Source organism: Balaenoptera ricei, chromosome 17 (genome assembly GCF_028023285.1).
Source record: "Balaenoptera ricei isolate mBalRic1 chromosome 17, mBalRic1.hap2, whole genome shotgun sequence".
Taxonomy (NCBI): Eukaryota; Metazoa; Chordata; class Mammalia; order Artiodactyla; family Balaenopteridae; genus Balaenoptera; species Balaenoptera ricei.
Window position 1 is genome coordinate 63389917 of NC_082655.1, and position 10170 is coordinate 63400086.

A 10170-nucleotide genomic window follows, 5' to 3' on the forward strand; every position below is an offset into this window, starting at 1 on the left:
ATATCAATAAATTAATCCAAAGAGGCAAATACAAAAAGAATAACTTTTTTAAAAGTTCAATTATACTATAACCCTATATACTTGAAACAATAATATTACAACAAAACTGATAGTTAAAAGGACAACTAGAAAATAAATGTCCAAAATGGAAATGAGAAGATCAACATGTCCTTAGACAGTGGACAATAAGACAGCTGGCAAAATATAATCAAGCTTCAGATTAAATGAAGTTCTATTGTTCTGTATTTGTTCCAAAAAATGTCTGTAGGAGCTTCCCTGGTGGCGCAGTGGTTAAGAATCCACCTGCTAATGCAGGGGACACGGGTCCGAGCCCTGGTCCGGGAAGATCCCACATGCCGCGGGGCAACTAAGCCCGTGCGTCACAACTACTGAACCTGCGCTCTAGAGCCCACGAGCCACAACTACTGAAGCCCGCATGCCTAGAGCCCGTGCTTGGCAACAAGAGAAGCCACCACGAGAAGCCCGCACACTGCAATGAGCAGTAGCCCCCGCTTGCCACAACTAGAGAAAGCTTGCGCACAGCAACGAAGACCCAACGCAGCCAAGAATGAAAATTAAAAAAAAAAAAAAAAGTGGCTGTAACTGAACTATCACAGATGGTATATCCAGCTTTTTTGTTAATAGCTTAACTACATGAGTCATTAAATTATGTCATTGTTATCATCACATGTTTCTCAGTCTACCTCTAGAACTTCTTGAAAATCATTTAAAATGGGTTTGAGGGTGAAGCACAATGAATGAGATTAGTATATGCAAGTCTGGTATGTCAGAGCACTGAAAATATGCACATGACTCTTATGTTAAAGCATGATTCAGTCATAGAGCCATGGTAATGAGCCTCGAGTTCTGAGAAACACTACATGCTGAAATAAAAGACTGAGAAAATAAATAGAACTATAAATGGCAACTGGCTATAAAAAACAGCAACTATAACAGAGTTATACAGAAACAAAAGCATGGCTTTTTTGTGCCTGTTTACATATTATAAAAATCATCTCAGTGATTGAAATTGTCAGGCAATTTCACATATGTATAAGAGCTTGTGAAAGACATAAATTTTGAAAAGAAAGTACTTTATATAGAACAATAACTGAAAATAATGATGTTATTTTTAACAGCAGTCATTTTACCCCACCTTTCCCTGGTTTGAATTACTACGTTATTTTCAGCACATTCCTCCCAACATTCCTTATTTCTACTCAAATATTTTTTTATTCTCACATGCAATTTTCTTGTATCTTAATGTTTTAATTTTTCATGCAGCAAACTTACATAACTTTTTTTTTAGTATAGTGATAATTTCGTGGCCTACAGACTTTGAATGTAGGACTTTGAATTTAACTTTTCATTATCAATGACCCCTGACTGATCTTATATAAACAACTTGAGTTAAAAATATCTGTTTACATATATGTAGACATGAAGTAAAAGGAAACTCTAAAGGCATGCTCAGATCCAATTTTGGACAATGGCCTGTATGCCTGAAAATACATATTTCTTGAAAGTAAATCTATTCCTATTTCTTTCTATATAGAACTACAGCTATAACATTCCAGGATTATAACATAGTCTTTATACCACCTATGATTTGCCTCTATAATTAATTAATATCATAATACTATACGAGTTTTCTGAAAGAGGGAGGATCTCTAGTGTAATCTCTCTCACGTTTAATATTGTGGATATATTTCTATTCTCTTTTCAAGAATTCAGATCTCTGGAATACAGCAACATCTGAAAACAGTATAGCAAAATTACAACGGATACTTCCCAGTGCTTTTCCTCCCATATTTTATTGAGTAACCACCGCCATGTGGTTCACTGGTACTTGTTCTCAAGAAACCTGTATTTCAGGCACCTTTAAGCCAGCAAATATTTAAATGGTCTTGGGCATACTCTTCATTCATTCAAAAAAAGAATTATCAAGTGCATCAGTGCTAGACATTGGGAATACTATAATTAAAGATAAATTCTGTCCTCAAGTTGCTTACTGACTGGTAAGCAAAATAATCATAGTTTGTAAATACCAGATAAGCTAATTATAGGTTCTCTAAGTATCTCAAAGGTTAATCATGGAAGGCTTCCTAACTGGACATGAAAAGACAAACCATGCATCTTAGATTGAGCTGCCTGGAAACAGACTTTGAGATGGAGAGTTTCATGAGAAGATCTATCAGTGAGTACTGCCAAAAAGAAAATCTGGAAAGGAGCACCAGTGCATCCATTCACTACTAGAGTGTGTGTGTGTGTGTGTGTGTGTGTGTGTGCATATGTATGTGTGTGTGTTCAAAGACATAAAAGAGAACAAACTAAGAGCATGACAAGCAAATAGAATAGAAAGCCCAGGGGAGAGAGAAAGAGAGGGAGAGACACAGAGAAAGAATAAACGTTTGTTCAAGGATCTGCAAGTACCTCAGTATGGTGGGAACACAGAATATGGTAAGAAACTAGTTATGAATTTCGGGGTAAGAATGGCCAGGTCTTGAAGAGCCATATATGCCATGGAAAGAAATTTAGAATTTATCCTCAAGAAACAGGTAGGAAAATGGGAGGTTTTAAGCAGGTGTTGATGACATGCTCAATTTGTGTATGGTGTTGACAACACAATACATAAGGGGAAAGACTAAAGGCAGAATGAGGAAATGATTATAATAGCTTACCGAAGAAAATATGATGTCCTAAACTAAAGGCATTCATAGAGAGAATGGAAACAGTGGAATTACCTGAAAGGTAGGAAGGAAAAGTGATAGGCTTTGGTGACGGACTGGATGTGGGGACTGAAGGAGAAGGAAGGCCAAGGTGATTTCTTAGTTTCTGACTTTGATAATTGGATTAATGATGTTGCCATTGACAGAGATGAGCACCCAGAAGGAAAAAGTTAGGGAAGATGTTCAATAAAGAGTTGGATATGTGAATCTTTTACTATGGAGAATGATTTGGGTAAGTAATTTATAGAAAAAAACAGAAGCAATTAGAACATATGAAAATAATTTAGGAACAATATAGAAAACAAAAAAAGATGGAATTATCATTTAAGGTTGCACTAAATTATAAAAACTGTGAAGGAGATTATGAAGAAATTATTCATTTCTTAATTTGTAAAAAGGATTTGCAGAACTGACACCTTACCTCTCTCTCCTATGTTCAATATGAGATGTAAGTAAAATTTCTGATAAGAGGATTCTTTGAAAAAATTACGATACAAACGTAATCATGTTATCTAAGTGACTAATTTAAATACCTACTGCTCTCATCATTCCTTTTTTGTCTTTTCCATATTTTTTTCTTTTTCTGCCAGAAACTTAATCTCAGGTGTATCTCAAGATTCATTCCTGGTTCACTATTCTTTTTTTGTTTGTTTTGTTTTGTTTTTATTGGGGTATAGTTGTTTTACAATGTTCTGTTAGTTTCTACTGTACAGTCTTATGTGCTATACAGCAAGTTCTCATTAATTATCTATCTTATACATATTAGTGTATATATGTCAATCCCAATCTCCCAATTCATCCCTCCACCCCTTTTCCCCCCTTGGTGACCATATGTTTGTTCTGTATATCTGTGTTTCTATTTCTGCCTTGCAAACCAGTTCATCAGTACTCTTTTTCTAGATTCCACAGATATGAGTTAATATACGAAATTTGTTTTTCTCTTTCTGACTTACTTCACTCTGTATGACAGTCTCTAGGTTCATCCATGTCTCTACAAATGACCTAATTTCGTTCCTTTTGATGGCTGAGTAATATTCATGTACCACATCTTCTTTATCCATTCATCTGTCAATGGGCATTTACGCTGCTTCCATGACCTGACTATTGTAAATAGTGCTGCAATGAACACTGGGGTGCATGTGTCTTTTTGAATTATGGTTTTCTCTGAGTATATGCCCAGTAGTGGGATTGCTGGGTCATATGGTAATTCTATTTTTAGTTTTGGGAGGAACCTCCATACTGTTCTCCATTCCCACCAACAGTGCAGGAGGGTTCCCTTTTCTCCACATCCTCTCAAGCATTTATTGTTTGTAGAATTTTTGATGATGCCCATTCTAAAGGGTGTAAGGTGATACCTCATTGTCGTTTTGATTTGCATTTCTCTAATAGTTAGTGATGTTGAGCATCTTTTCATGTGCCTCTTGCCCATCTGTAGGTCTTCTATGGAGAAATGTCTATTTAGGTCTCCTGCCCATTTTTTTGATTGGATTGTTTGTTTTTTTGATATTGAGCTGCATGAGCTGTTTATATATTTTGGAGATTAGTCCTTTGTCAGTTGATTCATTTGCAAATATTTTCTCCCATTCTGAGGGTCGCCTTTTCATCTTGTTTATGGTTTCCTTTGCTGTGCAAAAGCTTTATGTTTCGTTAGGTCCCATTTGCTTATTTTTGTTTTTATTTCCATTACTTTAGGAGGTGGGTCAAAAAGGATCTTGCTGTGATTTATGTCAAAGAGTGTTCTGCCTATGTTTTCTCCTCAGAGTTTTATAGTGTCTGGCCTTACATTTAGGTCTTTAATCCATTTTGAGTTTATTTTTGTGTATGGTGTTAGGAAGTGTTCTAATTTCATTCTTTTACATGTAGCTGTCCAGTTTTCCCAGCACCACTTATTGAAGAGACTGTCTTTTTTCCATTGTATATCCTTGGCTCCTTTGTCATAGATTAGTTGACCATAGGTGCATGGGTTTATCTCTGGGCTTTCTATCCTGTTCCATTGCTCTATATTTCTGTTTTTGTGCCAGTACCACATTGTCTTGATTACTGTAGCTTTGTAGTATAGTTTGAAGCCAGGGAGCCTGATTCCTCCAGCTCCATTTTTTTTCCTCAAGATTGCTTTGGCTATTCAGGGTGTTTTGTGTCTCCATACAAATTTTAAGATGATTTGTTCTACTTCTGTGAAAAATGCCATTGGTAGTTTGATAGGGATTGCACTGAATCTTTAGATTGCTTTGGGTAGTATAGTCATTTTCACAATATTGATTCTTCCAATCCAAGAACATGGTACATCTCTCCATCTGTTTGTGTCATCTTTGGTTTCTTTCATCAGTGTCTTACAGTTTTCTGAGTACAGGTCTTTTACCTCCTTAGGTAGGTTTATTCATAGGTATTTTATTCTCTTTGTTGCAATGCTGAATGGGATTGTTTCCTTAATTTCTCTTTCTGATCTTTCATTGTTAGTGTATAGGAATGTAAGAGATTTCTGTGCATTGATTTTGTATCCTGCAACTTTACCAAATTAATTCATTAGCTCTAGTAGTTTTGTGGTGGAGTCTTTAGGATTTTCTATGCATAGTATCATGTCATCTGCAAACAGTGACAGTTTTACTTCTTTTCCAATTTGTATTCCTTTTATTTCTTTTTCTTCTCAGATTGCCGTGGCTACGACTTTCAAAACTATTTTGAATAATAGTGGCGAGAGTAGACATCCTTGTCTTCTTCCTGATCTTAGAGGAAATGCTTTCAGTTTTTCATCATTGAGAATGATGTTTGCTGTGGGTTTGTGGTATATGGCCTTTATTATATTGAGGTAGGATCCCTCTATGCCCACTTTCTGGAGAGCTTTTATAATAAATGGGTGTTGAATTTTGTCAAAAGCTTTTCCTGCATCTATTGAGATGATCATATGGTTTTTATTCTTCAATTTGTTAATATGGTGTATCACATTGTTTGATTTGCATATATTGAAGAATCCTTGCATCCCTGGGATAAATCCCACTTGATCATGTGGTTCACTATTCTTTTTTCCTCAGTCCCATTTCTTGGTTTATTTCATCTACTCTCAAAAATTTAACTGCCATTTGTACACTTAGAAGTTTGAAATGTTTCCAGCTGTGACATAGTTTCTGAGGCTCAGAGTCACATCTTGAGCTAACTAAAGAATATAGTCAATGGTATGTCCCCCCAAATCCTAATTTAATTTGTCATTTTCCCCCAAACCTTTATTTCTATATTCTCAGTAAAGTTAGGAGCACCATAGTCTATGCAATTATCCAAGCCAGAAACCAGAGAACATAGAGACTCCTCCCTTTTCCTCACACTACAGTCAGCCAATCACCAAACTCTTATAGTAATTGTACCTCTTTTTTTTTAATTGATAAACTTTATTTTTAGAGCAGTTTCAGGTTCACAGAAAAATTGAGTGGAAAGTACAGGGATTTCCCATTATTTGATTACCCCCAGTCCACGCACACCATCACCCCCATTATTCATATCCTGCACCACAGTAGAACATTTGTTAAAATTCATGAAACTCCCTTGACACATCCTTATAACCCAGTCTATAGTTTACACTAAGGTTCACCTTTGGTGTTGTAAATTCTATGGGTTTTGACAAATAATGTCATATGTCCACCACTGTAGTGTTTTACAGAATAGTTTCACTGCCCTAAAAATCTCCTGAGCTATACCTATTCATCCCTCCCTCCCCAGTAACCTCTGGAAACCACTGATCTTTTTACTCTCTCCATAGTTTTTTCCAGAATGTCATATAATTGGAATCATACAGTATGTAACCAATTCAAATTGGCTTCTTTCACTTAGCAATATAGAGTTAACATTCCTCCATGTCTTTTCATGGCTTGACAGCTCATTTCTTTTTAGAGCTGAATAATATTTCATTGTCTGGATGTACCATAGTTTATTTATCCATTCATCTACTGAAGGACATATTGACTGCTTCCAAGTTTTGGCAATTATGAATAAAGTTGTTATAAAAATCTGTGTGGGAACTCTCCTACACTGTTGGTGGGAAGGTAAATTGGTACAGCCATTATGGAGAACAGTATGGAGATTCCTTAAAAAACTAAAAACAGAACTACCATATGACCCAGCAATCCCACTCCTGGGCATATACCTGGAGAAAACCATAATTCAAAAAGATATATGTACCCCAATGTTCATTGCAGCACTATTTACAATAGCCAGGACATGGAAGCAATTTAAATGTCCATCAACAGAGGAAAGGATAAAGAAGATATGGTACATAAATACAGTGGAATATCACTCAGCCTTAAAAAAAGAACAAAATAATGCCATTTGCAGCAACATGGATGGACCTAGAGATTGTCATACTGAGTGAAGTAAGTCAGACACAGAAAGACAAATATCATACAATATCACTTATATGTGGAATCTTAAAAAAAAAAAGGGTACAAATGAACTTATTTACAAAGCAGAAGTAGAGTCACGGATATAGAAAACAAACTTATGGTTACCAGGGAATAAGGGAGGGGAGGAGGGATAAATTGGGAGATTGGGACTGACATATACACATTACACTATATGAAATAGATAACTAGTAAGAACCTGCTGTATAGCACAGGGAACTCTACTCAATACTCTGTAATGGCCTATATGGGAAAAGAATCTAAAAAAAAAAGTGGATATATGTATATGTATAACTGATTCACTTTGCTGTACACCTGAAACTAACACAACAATGTAAATCAGCTATACTCCAATAAAAATTTTTTAAACATCTGTATGATCTTGTGTGGACATAAGTTCTCATCTCCCTTGGGTAAATACCAGAGAGCACAATTTCTGGATTGTTTGTAAGATTATGTTAGTGTTGTAAGAAACAACCAAATTGTCTTCCAAAGTGTCTGTACCATTTTGTATTCCCACCCGCAGTGAATGAGAGTTCTTGTTGCTCCACATCCTTGCCAGCATTTGGTATTGTAAGTGTTCTGGGTTTGGGTCATTATCATAGCTATGTAGTGGCATTTCATTGTTGTTTTAATTTGCAATTCCCTGATGAAAAATTATGTTAAATATCTTTTCATATGCTTAGTTGTATATCTTCTTTGAAGAGGTGTCTGTTCAGACCTTTGGCTCATTTTTTAATAGTTTATTCATTTCCTTATTCTTGGATTTTAGGTGTCCTTTGTATATTTTGGATAACAGGACTTTATTAGATGTGTGTTTTACAAATATTTTCTTCCAATCTGTGGCGTGTCTTCTCATTCTCTTGACATTGTCTTTCACCGAGCAGAAGTTTTTAATTTTAATGAAGTCCAGCTTATCAATTCTTTCTCTCATGGGTTGTGCCTTTGGTGTTGTATCTCAAAAGTTATCACTATACCCAATGTCACCTAGATTTTCTCCTATGTTATCTTCTAGAAGTTTAATAGTTTTCCATTTTACATTTAGGTCTATGATACATTTTGAGTTAATTCTTGTGAAGGGTGTAAGGTCTGTGTCTAGATTCATTTGCATCTTTTCATATCTTATCTAGATTCATTTGTATCTTTTCATGTCTTATCGCCATCAGTCATCATCCTGATTACTATTTTCTTAGTCATTGCCTTATCAACCTTTTCTTGATTATTGCATGATCCACTTAATTTTGTCCTCTTTAAACTCATCTTCCACCCTGAAACCAGGATAATCTATCTAACAAGCAAATCATACCCTTTGACCTCTGGCTCTCATTCCTAAAAGGATTTGCTGGCAAGGATTTTAGAAGGATCTTTAGCAAAGTCTCTTCCTACCTCTCTCATTTCAGCTTTCACAACTCCCTGCCTCTACAGTTTCATTATTAAACAATAACCCTTTGCATGAATTTGTAATTCACATCTCTTTGCATTCATCAGTTTTATTCTTTTTGTTTGTGGTCTCTTCAGACTTTTTCTTTGGCTACAATGAGAATCCTTCAAAGCTCAATCCAAGCATCCTTTCCCTAAGAGAGCATTCCCTAGGCTCATAGCTTATTTTATTTTAAATTCTGAACCCATTCGCTTAGCTTCTATAATGCTCTATACAGTCCTGAATATTAACACTTCATAGACTTTATTGCCACATGTATGTTTTTATGTCTGTCTCTCCTGATAAACTGTCAGCTACTCAAAGGTAGGGGCAATGTCTAAATCATGTTTGTAGTTTTCAGGCAGTTCCTGGGACAAGATAAATCTTTCAAGCATACATGTTGGACACTTGCTGCACTTATTGTGATCATTTCACAATATATTCAGGTGTCAACTCATTGTTCTACACCCGAAATTAATGTAATGTTGTAAGTAAATTATACTCAATAAAAAATTAAATTAAATTAAAAAAAAAACATACATGTTGAACTGAGTTGAATAAAGTGAATAACACCAACGCAGTATTACTTCTGCCATCCCACCTGCGCCATTACAAACTGTCTCTCGATCTAACTTTTCACCTTTGGTTCTTGAGAACCAAAGATTCTCAATCTCAAAGATTGAGAACAGGAGGAAAGATTAAAGAAGGGTAAGAATTAAATTTAAATTTAATAATACCTTCTGCTCTGGGCTTTATTTTCCTCTCAAAGTCCATTGTTACAAGCTTGCTTTCTTAAGCAGCAAGATTAACTGAAATTAATGATGCCAGGATGGCTGTTCTCTCAACATCAGAAAGGGACTGAAATGTGGCAGTTGTGCCAAGGACTTGGAGTCAGAAGGCCTGTGTACTACTTCCGGCTTTGACCGAAGGCCTGTGTACTACTTCTGGCTTTGACTGAAGGCCTGTGTACTACTTCTGGCTTTGACTGAAGGCCTGTATACTACTTCTGGCTTTGACGGCAACTTGCTGAATGTCCTTGAGCAGTTTCCTTAACCTCTCCATTTGCCTGCATTTCCTGTACTATAAAAGGTGCCTATGAGTACTTCACGCAAGACTCATGGGGATCCTCATTTGAAAGGCAGTACAGAAGTGTCCTTATTCACATCTCTTTGAGAGTAAGGGACTTGGATAACAGTGAAAAGTAAGGAACCCTCCCAAGAGATTAAAATCAAGAAGCAGAGAAAACTTGAAATCAAGTTAGGTGATGAATTAAAAAGCCTATTCTGTGTTTTAATATGGCTAATGAGTTTCCTGCCTCAAACCAATGTAGATCAGTTTAAAACAAGAAGCCTTTATTTTCCAGTGATTTAAGGTCGGTCAACCTGTGTGGCCATCCTACAAGCTAACAAAATATGTTTTTGTACAGCGGCATGTATCCTACTTTTATGTTTACACAGTCATGTACAGTAAATTTGCTTAAAAGTGATTTTCCCCCCAAATGAGAAGTTGTTAAAATTTACTCCTCTTTAATTATATACTTTTAACTACACAGACAGTTGAATACATAAAATCTACTTTGACAAGATATAGAGAAAGAGCAAGACCAAAATGATAAGGATTTCAAATATGAAAATTT